Here is a 20,400-nt window from a genome sequence, read left to right on the forward strand (position 1 = left end):
TTGTATCACAATCTAGTAGTTACATTTGGAAATTTGGTTCTAGGACATTTGGTTTGAGCGCAATCCTCAAACTTAGTTAAAAAAAGTCATTTAAGCCTTTTCTCAGTGAGATCTACGCGATATGGCCGAGAAATGTAATTTTGATGTTAACTCCCAAACCGCTGCGCAGAAGTCAACCAAACTTCACCCAATAGTGTATTGTATCACAATCTAGTAGTTACATTTGGAAATTTGGTTCTAGGACATTTGGTTTGAGCGCAATCCTCAAACTTAGTTAAAAAAAGTCATTTAAGCCTTTTCTCAGTGAGATCTACGCGATATGGCTGAGAAATGTAATTTTGATGTTAACTCCCGAACCGCTGCGCAGAAGTCAACCAAACTTCACCCAATAGTGTATTGTATCACAATCTAGTAGTTACATTTGGAAATTTGGTTCTAGGACATTTGGTTTGAGCGCAATACTCAAACTTAGTTAAAAAAAGTCATTTAAGCCTTTTCTCAGTTAGATCTACACGATATGGCCGAGAAATGTAATTTTGATGTTAACTCCCAAACCGCTGCGCAGAAGTCAACCAAACTTCACCCAATAGTGTATTGTATCACAAACTAGTAGTTACATTTGGAAATTTGGTTCTAGGACATTTGGTTTGAGCGCAATCCTCAAACTTAGTTAAAAAAAAGTCATTTAAGCCTTTTCTCAGTGAGATTTACGCGATATGGCCGAGAAATGTAATTTTGATGTTAACTCCCAAACCGCTGCGCAGAAGTAAACCAAACTTCACCCAATAGTGTATTGTATCACAATCTAGTAGTTACTTTTGGAAATTTGGTTCTAGGATATTTGGTTTGAGCGCAATCATCAAACTCAGTTAAAAAAAAGTCCTTTAAGCCTTTTCGAGTGAGATCTAGGCGATATGGCCTAGAAATGTAATTTTGATGTTAACTCCCAAACCGCTGCGCAGAAGTCAACCAAACTTCACCCAATAGTGTATTGTATCACAATCTAGTAGTTACATTTGGAAATTTGGTTCTAGGACATTTGGTTTGAGCGCAATCCTCAAACTTAGTTAAAAAAAGTCATTTAAGCCTTTTCACAGTGAGATCTATGCGATATGGCCGAGAAATGTAATTTTGATGTTAACTCCCAAACCGCTGCGCAGAAGTCAACCAAACTTCACCCATTAGTGTATTGTATCACAATCTAGTAGTTACATGTGGAAATTTTGTTCTAGGACATTTGATTTGAGCGCAATCCTCAAACTTAGGTCAAAAAAGCCATTTAAGCCTTTTCACAGTGAGATCTATGCGATATGGCCGAGAAATGTAATTTTGATGTTAACTCCCAAACCGCTGCGCAGAAGTCAACCAAACTTCACCCAATAGTGTATTTTATCACAATCTAGTAGTTACATTTGGAAATTTAGTTTTAGGACATTTGGTTTGAGCGCAGTCTTCAAACTTAATTAAAAAAAGTCATTTAAGCCTTTTCACAGTGAGATCTATGCGATATGGCCGAGAAATGTAATTTTGATGTTAACTCCAAAACCGCTGCGCAGAAGTAAACCAAACTTCACCCAATAGTGTATTTTATCATAATCTAGTAGTTACATTTAGAAATTTAGTTCTAGGACATTTGTTTTGAGCGCAATCCTCAAACTTAGGTCAAAAAAGCCATTTAAGCCTTTTCACAGTGAGATCTACGCGATATGGCTGAGAAATGTAATTTTGATGTTAACTCCCGAACCACTGCGCAGAAGTCAACCAAACTTCACCCAATAGTGTATTGTATCACAATCTAGTAGTTACATTTGGAAATTTGGTTCTAGGACATTTGGTTTGAGCGCAATACTCAAACTTAGTTAAAAAAAAGTCATTTAAGCCTTTTCTCAGTTAGATCTACGCGATATGGCCTAGAAATGTAATTTTGATGTTAACTCCCAAACCGCTGCGCAGAAGTCAACCAAACTTCACCCAATAGTGTATTGTATCACAATCTAGTAGTTACATTTGGAAATTTGGTTCTAGGACATTTGGTTTGAGCGCAATCCTCAAACTTAGTTAAAAAAAAAAATTAAGCCTTTTCACAGTGAGATCTACGCGATATGGCCGAGAAATGTAATTTTGATGTTAACTCCCAAACCGCTGCGCAGAAGTCAACCAAACTTCACCCAATCGTGTATTGTATCACAATCTAGTAGTTACATTTGGAAATTTGGTTCTAGGACATTTGGTTTGAGCGCAATCCTCAAACTTAGTTATAAAAAAAAATTAAGCCTTTTCACAGTGAGATCTACGCGATATGGCCGAGAAATGTAATTTTGATGTTAACTCCCGAACCGCTGCGCAGAAGTCAACCAAACTTCACCCAATAGTGTATTGTATCACAATCTAGTAGTTACATTTGGAAATTTGGTTCTAGGACATTTGGTTTGAGCGCAATACTCAAACTTAGTTTAAAAAAGTCATTTAAGCCTTTTCTCAGTTAGATCTACGCGATATGGCCGAGAAATGTAATTTTGATGTTAACTCCCAAACCGCTGCGCAGAAGTCAACCAAATTTCACCCAATAGTGTATTGTATCACAAACTAGTAATTACATTTGGAAATTTGGTTCTAGGACATTTGGTTTGAGCGCAATCCTCAAACTTAGTTAAAAAAAAGTCATTTAAGCCTTTTCTCAGTGAGATCTACGCGATATGGCCGAGAAATGTAATTTTGATGTTAACTCCCAAACCGCTGCGCAGAAGTCAACCAAACTTCACCCAATAGTGTATTGTATCACAAACTAGTAGTTACATTTGGAAATTTGGTTTTAGGACATTTGGTTTGAGCGCAATCCTCAAACTTAGTTAAAAAAAAGTCATTTAAGCCTTTTCTCAGTGAGATCTACGCGATATGGCCGAGAAATGTAATTTTGATGTTAACTCCCAAACCGCTGCGCAGAAGTCAACCAAACTTCACCCAATAGTGTATTGTATCACAATCTAGTAGTTACATGTGGAAATTTGGTTCTAGGACATTTGGTTTGAGCGCAATCCTCAAACTTAGTTAAAAAAAGTCATTTAAGCCTTTTCTCAGTGAGATCTACGCGATATGGCCGAGAAATGTAATTTTGATGTTAACTCCCAAACCGCTGCGCAGAAGTCAACCAAACTTCACCCAATAGTGTATTGTATCACAATCTAGTAGTTACATTTGGAAATTTGGTTCTAGGACATTTGGTTTGAGCGCAATCCTCAAACTTAGTTAAAAAAAGTCATTTAAGCCTTTTCTCAGTTAGATCTACGCGATATGGCCGAGAAATGTAATTTTGATGTTAACTCCCAAACCGCTGCGCAGAAGTCAACCAAACTTCACCCAATAGTGTATTGTATCACAAACTAGTAGTTACATTTGGAAATTTGGTTCTAGGACATTTGGTTTGAGCGCAATCCTCAAACTTAGTTAAAAAAAAGTCATTTAAGCCTTTTCTCAGTGAGATTTACGCGATATGGCCGAGAAATGTAATTTTGATGTTAACTCCCAAACCGCTGCGCAGAAGTAAACCAAACTTCACCCAATAGTGTATTGTATCACAATCTAGTAGTTACTTTTGGAAATTTGGTTCTAGGATATTTGGTTTGAGCGCAATCATCAAACTCAGTTAAAAAAAAGTCCTTTAAGCCTTTTCGAGTGAGATCTAGGCGATATGGCCTAGAAATGTAATTTTGATGTTAACTCCCAAACCGCTGCGCAGAAGTCAACCAAACTTCACCCAATAGTGTATTGTATCACAATCTAGTAGTTACATTTGGAAATTTGGTTCTAGGACATTTGGTTTGAGCGCAATCCTCAAACTTAGTTAAAAAAAGTCATTTAAGCCTTTTCACAGTGAGATCTATGCGATATGGCCGAGAAATGTAATTTTGATGTTAACTCCCAAACCGCTGCGCAGAAGTCAACCAAACTTCACCCAATAGTGTATTGTATCACAATCTAGTAGTTACATTTGGAAATTTGGTTTTAGGACATTTGGTTTGAGCGCAATCATCAAACTTAGTTAAAAAAAAGTCCTTTAAGCCTTTTCGAGTGAGATCTATGCGATATGGCCTAGAAATGTAATTTTGATGTTAACTCCCAAACCGCTGCGCAGAAGTCAACCAAACTTCACCCAATAGTGTATTGTATCACAATCTAGTAGTTACATTTGGAAATTTGGTTCTAGGACATTTGGTTTGAGCGCAATCCTCAAACTTAGTTAAAAAAAGTCATTTAAGCCTTTTCTCAGTGAGATCTACGCGATATGGCCGAGAAATGTAATTTTGATGTTAACTCCCGAACCGCTGCGCAGAAGTCAACCAAACTTCACCCAATAGTGTATTGTATCACAATCTAGTAGTTACATTTGGAAATTTGGTTCTAGGACATTTGGTTTGAGCGCAATACTCAAACTTAGTTAAAAAAAGTCATTTAAGCCTTTTCTCAGTTAGATCTACGCGATATGGCCGAGAAATGTAATTTTGATGTTAACTCCCAAACCGCTGCGCAGAAGTCAACCAAACTTCACCCAATAGTGTATTTTATCATAATCTAGTAGTTACATTTGGAAATTTAGTTCTAGGACATTTGGTTTGAGCGCAATACTCAAACTTAGTTTAAAAAAGTCATTTAAGCCTTTTCTCAGTTAGATCTACGCGATATGGCCGAGAAATGTAATTTTGATGTTAACTCCCAAACCGCTGCGCAGATGTCAGCCAAACTTCACCCAATAGTGTATTGTATCACAAACTAGTAGTTACATTTGGAAATTTGGTTCTAGGACATTTGGTTTGAGCGCAATCCTCAAACTTCGTTAAAAAAAAGTCATTTAAGCCTTTTCTCATTGAGATTTACGCGATATGGCCGAGAAATGTAATTTTGATGTTAACTCCCAAACCGCTGCGCAGAAGTAAACCAAACTTCACCCAATAGTGTATTGTATCACAATCTAGTAGTTACATTTGGAAATTTGGTTCTAGGATATTTGGTTTGAGCGCAATCATCAAACTTAGTTAAAAAAAAGTCCTTTAAGCCTTTTCTCATTGAGATCTACGCGATATGGCCTAGAAATGTAATTTTGATGTTAACTCCCAAACCGCTGCGCAGAAGTCAACCAAACTTCACCCAATAGTGTATTGTATCACAAACTAGTAGTTACATTTGGAAATTTGGTTTTAGGACATTTGGTTTGAGCGCAATCCTCAAACTTAGTTAAAAAAAAGTCATTTAAGCCTTTTCTCAGTGAGATCTACGCGATATGGCCGAGAAATGTAATTTTGATGTTAACTCCCAAACCGCTGCGCAGAAGTCAACCAAACTTCACCCAATAGTGTATTGTATCACAATCTAGTAGTTACATTTGGAAATTTGGTTCTAGGACATTTGGTTTGAGCGCAATCCTCAAACTTAGTTAAAAAAAGTCATTTAAGCCTTTTCTCAGTGAGATCTACGCGATATGGCCGAGAAATGTAATTTTGATGTTAACTCCCAAACCGCTGCGCAGAAGTCAACCAAACTTCACCCAATAGTGTATTGTATCACAAACTAGTAGTTACATTTGGAAATTTGGTTCTAGGACATTTGGTTTGAGCGCAATCCTCAAACTTAGTTAAAAAAAGTCATTTAAGCCTTTTCTCAGTGAGATCTACGCGATATGGCTGAGAAATGTAATTTTGATGTTAACTCCCGAACCGCTGCGCAGAAGTCAACCAAACTTCACCCAATAGTGTATTGTATCACAATCTAGTAGTTACATTTGGAAATTTGGTTCTAGGACATTTGGTTTGAGCGCAATACTCAAACTTAGTTAAAAAAAGTCATTTAAGCCTTTTCTCAGTTAGATCTACGCGATATGGCCGAGAAATGTAATTTTGATGTTAACTCCCAAACCGCTGCGCAGAAGTCAACCAAACTTCACCCAATAGTGTATTGTATCACAAACTAGTAGTTACATTTGGAAATTTGGTTCTAGGACATTTGGTTTGAGCGCAATCCTCAAACTTAGTTAAAAAAAAGTCATTTAAGCCTTTTCTCAGTGAGATTTACGCGATATGGCCGAGAAATGTAATTTTGATGTTAACTCCCAAACCGCTGCGCAGAAGTAAACCAAACTTCACCCAATAGTGTATTGTATCACAATCTAGTAGTTACTTTTGGAAATTTGGTTCTAGGATATTTGGTTTGAGCGCAATCATCAAACTCAGTTAAAAAAAAGTCCTTTAAGCCTTTTCGAGTGAGATCTAGGCGATATGGCCTAGAAATGTAATTTTGATGTTAACTCCCAAACCGCTGCGCAGAAGTCAACCAAACTTCACCCAATAGTGTATTGTATCACAATCTAGTAGTTACATTTGGAAATTTGGTTCTAGGACATTTGGTTTGAGCGCAATCCTCAAACTTAGTTAAAAAAAGTCATTTAAGCCTTTTCACAGTGAGATCTATGCGATATGGCCGAGAAATGTAATTTTGATGTTAACTCCCAAACCGCTGCGCAGAAGTCAACCAAACTTCACCCAATAGTGTATTGTATCACAATCTAGTAGTTACATTTGGAAATTTGGTTTTAGGACATTTGGTTTGAGCACAATCATCAAACTTAGTTAAAAAAAAGTCCTTTAAGCCTTTTCGAGTGAGATCTATGCGATATGGCCTAGAAATGTAATTTTGATGTTAACTCCCAAACCGCTGCGCAGAAGTCAACCAAACTTCACCCAATAGTGTATTGTATCACAATCTAGTAGTTACATTTGGAAATTTGGTTCTAGGACATTTGGTTTGAGCGCAATCCTCAAACTTAGTTAAAAAAAGTCATTTAAGCCTTTTCTCAGTGAGATCTACGCGATATGGCCGAGAAATGTAATTTTGATGTTAACTCCCGAACCGCTGCGCAGAAGTCAACCAAACTTCACCCAATAGTGTATTGTATCACAATCTAGTAGTTACATTTGGAAATTTGGTTCTAGGACATTTGGTTTGAGCGCAATACTCAAACTTAGTTAAAAAAAGTCATTTAAGCCTTTTCTCAGTTAGATCTACGCGATATGGCCGAGAAATGTAATTTTGATGTTAACTCCCAAACCGCTGCGCAGAAGTCAACCAAACTTCACCCAATAGTGTATTTTATCATAATCTAGTAGTTACATTTGGAAATTTAGTTCTAGGACATTTGGTTTGAGCGCAATACTCAAACTTAGTTTAAAAAAGTCATTTAAGCCTTTTCTCAGTTAGATCTACGCGATATGGCCGAGAAATGTAATTTTGATGTTAACTCCCAAACCGCTGCGCAGATGTCAGCCAAACTTCACCCAATAGTGTATTGTATCACAAACTAGTAGTTACATTTGGAAATTTGGTTCTAGGACATTTGGTTTGAGCGCAATCCTCAAACTTCGTTAAAAAAAAGTCATTTAAGCCTTTTCTCATTGAGATTTACGCGATATGGCCGAGAAATGTAATTTTGATGTTAACTCCCAAACCGCTGCGCAGAAGTAAACCAAACTTCACCCAATAGTGTATTGTATCACAATCTAGTAGTTACATTTGGAAATTTGGTTCTAGGATATTTGGTTTGAGCGCAATCATCAAACTTAGTTAAAAAAAAGTCCTTTAAGCCTTTTCTCATTGAGATCTACGCGATATGGCCTAGAAATGTAATTTTGATGTTAACTCCCAAACCGCTGCGCAGAAGTCAACCAAACTTCACCCAATAGTGTATTGTATCACAAACTAGTAGTTACATTTGGAAATTTGGTTTTAGGACATTTGGTTTGAGCGCAATCCTCAAACTTAGTTAAAAAAAAGTCATTTAAGCCTTTTCTCAGTGAGATCTACGCGATATGGCCGAGAAATGTAATTTTGATGTTAACTCCCAAACCGCTGCGCAGAAGTCAACCAAACTTCACCCAATAGTGTATTGTATCACAATCTAGTAGTTACATTTGGAAATTTGGTTCTAGGACATTTGGTTTGAGCGCAATCCTCAAACTTAGTTAAAAAAAGTCATTTAAGCCTTTTCTCAATGAGATCTACGCGATATGGCCGAGAAATGTAATTTTGATGTTAACTCCCAAACCGCTGCGCAGAAGTCAACCAAACTTCACCCAATAGTGTATTGTATCACAATCTAGTAGTTACATTTGGAAATTTGGTTCTAGGACATTTGGTTTGAGCGCAATCCTCAAACTTAGTTAAAAAAAGTCATTTAAGCCTTTTCTCAGTGAGATCTACGCGATATGGCTGAGAAATGTAATTTTGATGTTAACTCCCGAACCGCTGCGCAGAAGTCAACCAAACTTCACCCAATAGTGTATTGTATCACAATCTAGTAGTTACATTTGGAAATTTGGTTCTAGGACATTTGGTTTGAGCGCAATACTCAAACTTAGTTAAAAAAAGTTATTTAAGCCTTTTCTCAGTTAGATCTACGCGATATGGCCGAGAAATGTAATTTTGATGTTAACTCCCAAACCGCTGCGCAGAAGTCAACCAAACTTCACCCAATAGTGTATTGTATCACAAACTAGTAGTTACATTTGGAAATTTGGTTCTAGGACATTTGGTTTGAGCGCAATCCTCAAACTTCGTTAAAAAAAAGTCATTTAAGCCTTTTCTCAGTGAGATTTACGCGATATGGCCGAGAAATGTAATTTTGATGTTAACTCCCAAACCGCTGCGCAGAAGTAAACCAAACTTCACCCAATAGTGTATTGTATCACAATCTAGTAGTTACATTTGGAAATTTGGTTCTAGGATATTTGGTTTGAGCGCAATCATCAAACTTAGTTAAAAAAAAGTCCTTTAAGCCTTTTCGAGTGAGATCTAGGCGATATGGCCTAGAAATGTAATTTTGATGTTAACTCCCAAACCGCTGCGCAGAAGTCAACCAAACTTCACCCAATAATGTATTGTATCACAATCTAGTAGTTACATTTGGAAATTTGGTTCTAGGACATTTGGTTTGAGCGCAATCCTCAAACTTAGTTAAAAAAAGTCATTTAAGCCTTTTCACAGTGAGATCTATGCGATATGGCCGAGAAATGTAATTTTGATGTTAACTCCCAAACCGCTGCGCAGAAGTCAACCAAACTTCACCCAATAGTGTGTTGTATCACAATCTAGTAGTTACATTTGGAAATTTGGTTTTAGGACATTTGGTTTGAGCGCAATCATCAAACTTAGTTAAAAAAAAGTCCTTTAAGCCTTTTCGAGTGAGATCTATGCGATATGGCCTAGAAATGTAATTTTGATGTTAACTCCCAAACCGCTGCGCAGAAGTCAACCAAACTTCACCCAATAGTGTATTGTATCACAATCTAGTAGTTACATTTGGAAATTTGGTTCTAGGACATTTGGTTTGAGCGCAATCCTCAAACTTAGTTAAAAAAAGTCATTTAAGCCTTTTCTCAGTGAGATCTACGCGATATGGCCGAGAAATGTAATTTTGATGTTAACTCCCGAACCGCTGCGCAGAAGTCAACCAAACTTCACCCAATAGTGTATTGTATCACAATCTAGTAGTTACATTTGGAAATTTGGTTCTAGGACATTTGGTTTGAGCGCAATACTCAAACTTAGTTAAAAAAAGTAATTTAAGCCTTTTCTCAGTTAGATCTACGCGATATGGACGAGAAATGTAATTTTGATGTTAACTCCCAAACCGCTGCGCAGAAGTCAACCAAACTTCACCCAATAGTGTATTGTATCACAAACTAGTAGTTACATTTGGAAATTTGGTTCTAGGACATTTGGTTTGAGCGCAATCCTCAAACTTAGTTAAAAAAAAGTCATTTAAGCCTTTTCTCAGTGAGATCTACGCGATATGGCCGAGAAATGTAATTTTGATGTTAACTCCCAAACCGCTGCGCAGAAGTAAACCAAACTTCACCCAATAGTGTATTGTATCACAATCTAGTAGTTACATTTGGAAATTTGGTTCTAGGATATTTGGTTTGAGCGCAATCATCAAACTTAGTTAAAAAAAAGTCATTTAAGCCTTTTCGCAGTGAGATCTAGGCGATATGGCCTAGAAATGTAATTTTAATGTTAACTCCCAAACCGCTGCGCAGAAGTCAACCAAACTTCACCCAATAGTGTATTGTATCACAATCTAGTAGTTACATTTGGAAATTTGGTCCTAGGACATTTGGTTTGAGCGCAATCCTCAAACTTAGTTAAAAAAAGTCATTTAAGCCTTTTCTCAGTGAGATCTACGCGATATGGCCGAGAAATGTAATTTTGATGTTAACTCCCATACCGCTGCGCAGAAGTCAACCAAACTTCACGCAATAGTGTATTGTATCACAATCTAGTAGTTACATTTGGAAATTTGGTTCTAGGACATTTGGTTTGAGCGCAATCCTCAAACTTAGTTAAAAAAAAGTCATTTAAGCCTTTTCACAGTGAGATCTACGCGATATGGCCGAGAAATGTAATTTTGATGTTAACTCCCAAACCGCTGCGTAGAAGTCAACCAAACTTCACCCAATAGTGTATTGTATCACAATCTAGTAGTTACATTTGGAAATTTGGTTCTAGGACATTTGGTTTGAGCGCAATCCTCAAACTTAGTTAAAAAAAAAATTAAGCCTTTTCACAGTGAGATCTACGCGATATGGCCGAGAAATGTAATTTTGATGTTAACTCCCGAACCGCTGCGCAGAAGTCAACCAAACTTCACCCAATAGTGTATTGTATCACAATCTAGTAGTTACATTTGGAAATTTGGTTCTAGGACATTTGGTTTGAGCGCAATACTCAAACTTAGTTAAAAAAAGTCATTTAAGCCTTTTCTCAGTTAGATCTACGCGATATGGCCGAGAAATGTAATTTTGATGTTAACTCCCAAACCGCTGCGCAGAAGTCAACCAAACTTCACCCAATAGTGTATTGTATCACAAACTAGTAGTTACATTTGGAAATTTGGTTCTAGGACATTTGGTTTGAGCGCAATCCTCAAACTTAGTTAAAAAAAAGTCATTTAAGCCTTTTCTCAGTGAGATCTACGCGATATGGCCGAGAAATGTAATTTTGATGTTAACTCCCAAACCGCTGCGCAGAAGTCAACCAAACTTCACCCAATAGTGTATTGTATCACAAACTAGTAGTTACATTTGGAAATTTGGTTGTAGGACATTTGGTTTGAGCGCAATCCTCAAACTTAGTTAAAAAAAAGTCATTTAAGCCTTTTCTCAGTGAGATCTACGCGATATGGCCGAGAAATGTAATTTTGATGTTAACTCCCAAACCGCTGCGCAGAAGTCAACCAAACTTCACCCAATAGTGTATTGTATCACAATCTAGTAGTTACATTTGGAAATTTGGTTCTAGGACATTTGGTTTGAGCGCAATCCTCAAACTTAGTTAAAAAAAGTCATTTAATTCTTTTCTCAGTGAGATTACGCGATATGGCCGAGAAATGTAATTTTGATGTTAACTCCCAAACCGCTGCGCAGAAGTAAACCAAACTTCACCCAATAGTGTATTGTATCACAATCTAGTAGTTACATTTGGAAATTTGGTTCTAGGATATTTGGTTTGAGCGCAATCATCAAACTTAGTTAAAAAAAAGTCATTTAAGCCTTTTCGCAGTGAGATCTAGGCGATATGGCCTAGAAATGTAATTTTAATGTTAACTCCCAAACCGCTGCGCAGAAGTCAACCAAACTTCACCCAATAGTGTATTGTATCACAATCTAGTAGTTACATTTGGAAATTTGGTCCTAGGACATTTGGTTTGAGCGCAATCATCAAACTTAGTTAAAAAAAAGTCATTTAAGCCTTTTCGCAGTGAGATCTAGGCGATATGGCCTAGAAATGTAATTTTAATGTTAACTCCCAAACCGCTGCGCAGAAGTCAACCAAACTTCACCCAATAGTGTATTGTATCACAATCTAGTAGTTACATTTGGAAATTTGGTCCTAGGACATTTGGTTTGAGCGCAATCCTCAAACTTAGTTAAAAAAAGTCATTTAAGCCTTTTCTCAGTGAGATCTACGCGATATGGCCGAGAAATGTAATTTTGATGTTAACTCCCATACCGCTGCGCAGAAGTCAACCAAACTTCACGCAATAGTGTATTGTATCACAATCTAGTAGTTACATTTGGAAATTTGGTTCTAGGACATTTGGTTTGAGCGCAATCCTCAAACTTAGTTAAAAAAAAGTCATTTAAGCCTTTTCACAGTGAGATCTACGCGATATGGCCGAGAAATGTAATTTTGATGTTAACTCCCAAACCGCTGCGTAGAAGTCAACCAAACTTCACCCAATAGTGTATTGTATCACAATCTAGTAGTTACATTTGGAAATTTGGTTCTAGGACATTTGGTTTGAGCGCAATCCTCAAACTTAGTTAAAAAAAAAATTAAGCCTTTTCACAGTGAGATCTACGCGATATGGCCGAGAAATGTAATTTTGATGTTAACTCCCGAACCGCTGCGCAGAAGTCAACCAAACTTCACCCAATAGTGTATTGTATCACAATCTAGTAGTTACATTTGGAAATTTGGTTCTAGGACATTTGGTTTGAGCGCAATACTCAAACTTAGTTAAAAAAAGCCATTTAAGCCTTTTCTCAGTTAGATCTACGCGATATGGCCGAGAAATGTAATTTTGATGTTAACTCCCAAACCGCTGCGCAGAAGTCAACCAAACTTCACCCAATAGTGTATTGTATCACAAACTAGTAGTTAAATTTGGAAATTTGGTTCTAGGACATTTGGTTTGAGCGCAATCCTCAAACTTAGTTAAAAAAAAGTCATTTAAGCCTTTTCTCAGTGAGATCTACGCGATATGGCCGAGAAATGTAATTTTGATGTTAACTCCCAAACCGCTGCGCAGAAGTCAACCAAACTTCACCCAATAGTGTATTGTATCACAAACTAGTAGTTACATTTGGAAATTTGGTTGTAGGACATTTGGTTTGAGCGCAATCCTCAAACTTAGTTAAAAAAAAGTCATTTAAGCCTTTTCTCAGTGAGATCTACGCGATATGGCCGAGAAATGTAATTTTGATGTTAACTCCCAAACCGCTGCGCAGAAGTCAACCAAACTTCACCCAATAGTGTATTGTATCACAATCTAGTAGTTACATTTGGAAATTTGGTTCTAGGACATTTGGTTTGAGCGCAATCCTCAAACTTAGTTAAAAAAAGTCATTTAATTCTTTTCTCAGTGAGATTACGCGATATGGCCGAGAAATGTAATTTTGATGTTAACTCCCAAACCGCTGCGCAGAAGTCAACCAAACTTCACCCAATAGTGTATTGTATCACAATCTAGTAGTTACATTTGGAAATTTGGTTCTAGGACATTTGGTTTGAGCGCAATCCTCAAACTTAGTTAAAAAAAGTCATTTAAGCCTTTTCTCAGTGAGATTACGCGATATGGCCGAGAAATGTAATTTTGATGTTAACTCCCGAACCGCTGCGCAGAAGTCAACCAAACTTCACCCAATAGTGTATTGTATCACAATCTAGTAGTTACATTTGGAAATTTGGTTCTAGGACATTTGGTTTGAACGCAATACTCAAACTTAGTTTAAAAAAGTCATTTAAGCCTTTTCTCAGTTAGATCTACGCGATATGGCCGAGAAATGTAATTTTGATGTTAACTCCCAAACCGCTGCGCAGAAGTCAACCAAATTTCACCCAATAGTGTATTGTATCACAAACTAGTAATTACATTTGGAAATTTGGTTCTAGGACATTTGGTTTGAGCGCAATCCTCAAACTTAGTTAAAAAAAAGTCATTTAAGCCTTTTCTCAGTGAGATCTACGCGATATGGCCGAGAAATGTAATTTTGATGTTAACTCCCAAACCGCTGCGCAGAAGTCAACCAAACTTCACCCAATAGTGTATTGTATCACAATCTAGTAGTTACATTTGGAAATTTGGTTCTAGGACATTTGGTTTGAGCGCAATACTCAAACTTAGTTTAAAAAAGTCATTTAAGCCTTTTCTCAGTTAGATCTACGCGATATGGCCGAGAAATGTAATTTTGATGTTAACTCCCGAACCGCTGCGCAGAAGTCAACCAAACTTCACCCAATAGTGTATTGTATCACAATCTAGTAGTTACATTTGGAAATTTGGTTCTAGGACATTTGGTTTGAGCGCAATACTCAAACTTAGTTAAAAAAAGCCATTTAAGCCTTTTCTCAGTTAGATCTACGCGATATGGCCGAGAAATGTAATTTTGATGTTAACTCCCAAACCGCTGCGCAGAAGTCAACCAAACTTCACCCAATAGTGTATTGTATCACAAACTAGTAGTTAAATTTGGAAATTTGGTTCTAGGACATTTGGTTTGAGCGCAATCCTCAAACTTAGTTAAAAAAAAGTCATTTAAGCCTTTTCTCAGTGAGATCTACGCGATATGGCCGAGAAATGTAATTTTGATGTTAACTCCCAAACCGCTGCGCAGAAGTCAACCAAACTTCACCCAATAGTGTATTGTATCACAAACTAGTAGTTACATTTGGAAATTTGGTTGTAGGACATTTGGTTTGAGCGCAATCCTCAAACTTAGTTAAAAAAAAGTCATTTAAGCCTTTTCTCAGTGAGATCTACGCGATATGGCCGAGAAATGTAATTTTGATGTTAACTCCCAAACCGCTGCGCAGAAGTCAACCAAACTTCACCCAATAGTGTATTGTATCACAATCTAGTAGTTACATTTGGAAATTTGGTTCTAGGACATTTGGTTTGAGCGCAATCCTCAAACTTAGTTAAAAAAAAGTCATTTAATTCTTTTCTCAGTGAGATTACGCGATATGGCCGAGAAATGTAATTTTGATGTTAACTCCCAAACCGCTGCGCAGAAGTCAACCAAACTTCACCCAATAGTGTATTGTATCACAATCTAGTAGTTACATTTGGAAATTTGGTTCTAGGACATTTGGTTTGAGCGCAATCCTCAAACTTAGTTAAAAAAAGTCATTTAAGCCTTTTCTCAGTGAGATCTACGCGATATGGCCGAGAAATGTAATTTTGATGTTAACTCCCGAACCGCTGCGCAGAAGTCAACCAAACTTCACCCAATAGTGTATTGTATCACAATCTAGTAGTTACATATGGAAATTTGGTTCTAGGACATTTGGTTTGAGCGCAATATTTAAACTTAGTTAAAAAAAGTCATTTAAGCCTTTTCTCAGTTAGATCTACGCGATATGGCCGAGAAATGTAATTTTGATGTTAACTCCCAAACCGCTGCGCAGAAGTCAACCAAACTTCACCCAATAGTGTATTGTATCACAAACTAGTAGTTACATTTGGAAATTTGGTTCTAGGACATTTGGTTTGAGCGCAATCCTCAAACTTAGTTAAAAAAAAGTCATTTAAGCCTTTTCTCAGTGAGATCTACGCGATATGGCCGAGAAATGTAATTTTGATGTTAACTCCCAAACCGCTGCGCAGAAGTCAACCAAACTTCACCCAATAGTGTATTGTATCACAAACTAGTAGTTACATTTGGAAATTTAGTTCTAGGACATTTGGTTTGAGCGCAATCCTCAAACTTAGTTAAAAAAAAGTCATTTAAGCCTTTTCTCAGTGAGATCTACGCGATATGGCCGAGAAATGTAATTTTGATGTTAACTCCCAAACCGCTGCGCAGAAGTAAACCAAACTTCACCCAATAGTGTATTGTATCACAATCTAGTAGTTACATTTGGAAATTTGGTTCTAGGATATTTAGTTTGAGCGCAATCATCAAACTTAGTTAAAAAAAAGTCATTTAAGCCTTTTCTCAGTGAGATCTAGGCGATATGGCCTAGAAATGTAATTTTAATGTTAACTCCCAAACCGCTGCGCAGAAGTCAACCAAACTTCACCCAATAGTGTATTGTATCACAATCTAGTAGTTACATTTGGAAATTTGGTTCTAGGACATTTGGTTTGAGCGCAATCCTCAAACTTAGTTAAAAAAAGTCATTTAAGCCTTTTCTCAGTGAGATCTACGCGATATGGCCGAGAAATGTAATTTTGATGTTAACTCCCATACCGCTGCGCAGAAGTCAACCAAACTTCACCCAATAGTGTATTGTATCACAATCTAGTAGTTACAGTTGGAAATTTGATTCTAGGACATTTGGTTTGAGCGCAATCCTCAAACTTAGTTAAAAAAAAGTAATTTAAGCCTTTTCACAGTGAGATCTACGCGATATGGCCGAGAAATGTAATTTTGATGTTAACTCCCAAACCGCTGCGTAGAAGTCAACCAAACTTCACCCAATAGTGTATTGTATCACAATCTAGTAGTTAAATTTAGAAATTTGGTTCTAGGACATTTGGTTTGAGCGCAATCCTCACACTTAGTTAAAAAAAAGTCATTTAAGCCTTTTCACAGTGAGATCTACGCGATATGGCCGAGAAATGTAATTTTGATGTTAACTCCCATACCGCTGCGCAGAAGTCAACCAAACTTCACCCAATAGTGTATTGTATCACAATCTAGTAGTTACATTTGGAAATTTGATTCTAGGACATTTGGTTTGAGCGCAATCCTCACACTTAGTTAAAAAAAAGTCATTTAAGCCTTTTCACAGTGAGATCTACGCGATATGGCCGAGAAATGTAATTTTGATGTTAACTCCCAAACCGCTGAGTAGAAGTCAACCAAACTTCACCCAATAGTGTATTGTATCACAATCTAGTAGTTAAATTTGGAAATTTGGTTCTAGGACATTTGGTTTGAGCGCAATCCTCAAACTTAGTTAAAAAAAAAATTAAGCCTTTTCACAGTGAGATCTACGCGATATGGCCGAGAAATGTAATTTTGATGTTAACTCCGGAACCGCTGCGCAAAAGTCAACCAAACTTCACCCAATCGTGTATTGTATCACAATCTAGTAGTTACATTTGGAAATTTGGTTCTAGGACATTTGGTTTGAGCGCAATACTCAAACTTAGTTTAAAAAATTCATTTAAGCCTTTTCTCAGTTACATCTACGCGATATGGCCGAGAAATGTAATTTTGATGTTAACTCCCAAACCGCTGCGCAGAAGTCAACCAAACTTCACCCAATAGTGTATTGTATCACAATCTAGTAGTTACATTTGGAAATTTGGTTCTAGGACATTTGGTTTGAGCGCAATACTCAAACTTAGTTAAAAAAAAGTCCTTTAAGCCTTTTCTCAGTGAGATTTACGCGATATGGCCGAGAAATGTAATTTTGATGTTAACTCCCAAACCGCTGCGCAGAAGTAAACCAAACTTCACCCAATAGTGTATTGTATCACAATCTAGTAGTTACTTTTGGAAATTTGGTTCTAGGATATTTGGTTTGAGCGCAATCATCAAACTCAGTTAAAAAAAAGTCCTTTAAGCCTTTTCGAGTGAGATCTAGGCGATATGGCCTAGAAATGTAATTTTGATGTTAACTCCCAAACCGCTGCGCAGAAGTCAACCAAACTTCACCCAATAGTGTATTGTATCACAATCTAGTAGTTACATTTGGAAATTTGGTTCTAGGACATTTGGTTTGAGCGCAATCCTCAAACTTAGTTAAAAAAAGTCATTTAAGCCTTTTCACAGTGAGATCTATGCGATATGGCCGAGAAATGTAATTTTGATGTTAACTCCCAAACCGCTGCGCAGAAGTCAACCAAACTTCACCCAATAGTGTATTGTATCACAAACTAGTAGTTACATTTGGAAATTTGGTTGTAGGACATTTGGTTTGAGCGCAATCCTCAAACTTAGTTAAAAAAAAGTCATTTAAGCCTTTTCTCAGTGAGATCTACGCGATATGGCCGAGAAATGTAATTTTGATGTTAACTCCCAAACCGCTGCGCAGAAGTCAACCAAACTTCACCCAATAGTGTATTGTATCACAATCTAGTAGTTACATTTGGAAATTTGGTTCTAGGACATTTGGTTTGAGCGCAATCCTCAAACTTAGTTAAAAAAAGTCATTTAATTCTTTTCTCAGTGAGATTACGCGATATGGCCGAGAAATGTAATTTTGATGTTAACTCCCAAACCGCTGCGCAGAAGTCAACCAAACTTCACCCAATAGTGTATTGTATCACAATCTAGTAGTTACATTTGGAAATTTGGTTCTAGGACATTTGGTTTGAGCGCAATCCTCAAACTTAGTTAAAAAAAGTCATTTAAGCCTTTTCTCAGTGAGATCTACGCGATATGGCTGAGAAATGTAATTTTGATGTTAACTCCCGAACCGCTGCGCAGAAGTCAACCAAACTTCACCCAATAGTGTATTGTATCACAATCTAGTAGTTACATTTGGAAATTTGGTTCTAGGACATTTGGTTTGAGCGCAATACTCAAACTTAGTTAAAAAAAGTCATTTAAGCCTTTTCTCAGTTAGATCTACGCGATATGGCCGAGAAATGTAATTTTGATGTTAACTCCCAAACCGCTGCGCAGAAGTCAACCAAACTTCACCCAATAGTGTATTGTATCACAAACTAGTAGTTACATTTGGAAATTTGGTTCTAGGACATTTGGTTTGAGCGCAATCCTCAAACTTAGTTAAAAAAAAGTCATTTAAGCCTTTTCTCAGTGAGATTTACGCGATATGGCCGAGAAATGTAATTTTGATGTTAACTCCCAAACCGCTGCGCAGAAGTAAACCAAACTTCACCCAATAGTGTATTGTATCACAATCTAGTAGTTACTTTTGGAAATTTGGTTCTAGGATATTTGGTTTGAGCGCAATCATCAAACTCAGTTAAAAAAAAGTCCTTTAAGCCTTTTCGAGTGAGATCTAGGCGATATGGCCTAGAAATGTAATTTTGATGTTAACTCCCAAACCGCTGCGCAGAAGTCAACCAAACTTCACCCAATAGTGTATTGTATCACAATCTAGTAGTTACATTTGGAAATTTGGTTCTAGGACATTTGGTTTGAGCGCAATCCTCAAACTTAGTTAAAAAAAGTCATTTAAGCCTTTTCACAGTGAGATCTATGCGATATGGCCGAGAAATGTAATTTTGATGTTAACTCCCAAACCGCTGCGCAGAAGTCAACCAAACTTCACCCAATAGTGTATTGTATCACAATCTAGTAGTTACATTTGGAAATTTGGTTTTAGGACATTTGGTTTGAGCGCAATCATCAAACTTAGTTAAAAAAAAGTCCTTTAAGCCTTTTCGAGTGAGATCTATGCGATATGGCCTAGAAATGTAATTTTGATGTTAACTCCCAAACCGCTGCGCAGAAGTCAACCAAACTTCACCCAATAGTGTATTGTATCACAATCTAGTAGTTACATTTGGAAATTTGGTTCTAGGACATTTGGTTTGAGCGCAATCCTCAAACTTAGTTAAAAAAAGTCATTTAAGCCTTTTCTCAGTGAGATCTACGCGATATGGCCGAGAAATGTAATTTTGATGTTAACTCCCGAACCGCTGCGCAGAAGTCAACCAAACTTCACCCAATAGTGTATTGTATCACAATCTAGTAGTTACATGTGGAAATTTGGTTCTAGGACATTTGGTTTGAGCGCAATACTCAAACTTAGTTAAAAAAAGTCATTTAAGCCTTTTCTCAGTTAGATCTACGCGATATGGCCGAGAAATGTAATTTTGATGTTAACTCCCAAACCGCTGCGCAGAAGTCAACCAAACTTCACCCAATAGTGTATTGTATCACAAACTAGTAGTTACATTTGGAAATTTGGTTCTAGGACATTTGGTTTGAGCGCAATCCTCAAACTTAGTTAAAAAAAAGTCATTTAAGCCTTTTCTCAGTGAGATCTACGCGATATGGCCGAGAAATGTAATTTTGATGTTAACTCCCAAACCGCTGCGCAGAAGTAAACCAAACTTCACCCAATAGTGTATTGTATCACAATCTAGTAGTTACTTTTGGAAATTTGGTTCTAGGACATTTGGTTTGAGCGCAATCCTCACACTTAGTTAAAAAAAAGTCATTTAAGCCTTTTCACAGTGAGATCTACGCGATATGGCCGAGAAATGTAATTTTGATGTTAACTCCCAAACCGCTGAGTAGAAGTCAACCAAACTTCACCCAATAGTGTATTGTATCACAATCTAGTAGTTAAATTTGGAAATTTGGTTCTAGGACATTTGGTTTGAGCGCAATCCTCAAACTTAGTTAAAAAAAAAATTAAGCCTTTTCACAGTGAGATCTACGCGATATGGCCGAGAAATGTAATTTTGATGTTAACTTCGGAACCGCTGCGCAAAAGTCAACCAAACTTCACCCAATCGTGTATTGTATCACAATCTAGTAGTTACATTTGGAAATTTGGTTCTAGGACATTTGGTTTGAGCGCAATACTCAAACTTAGTTTAAAAAATTCATTTAAGCCTTTTCTCAGTTACATCTACGCGATATGGCCGAGAAATGTAATTTTGATGTTAACTCCCAAACCGCTGCGCAGAAGTCAACCAAA

The sequence above is a fragment of the Corythoichthys intestinalis genome, chromosome 13 (genome assembly GCF_030265065.1).
Source record: "Corythoichthys intestinalis isolate RoL2023-P3 chromosome 13, ASM3026506v1, whole genome shotgun sequence".
NCBI classification, from domain to species: domain Eukaryota; kingdom Metazoa; phylum Chordata; class Actinopteri; order Syngnathiformes; family Syngnathidae; genus Corythoichthys; species Corythoichthys intestinalis.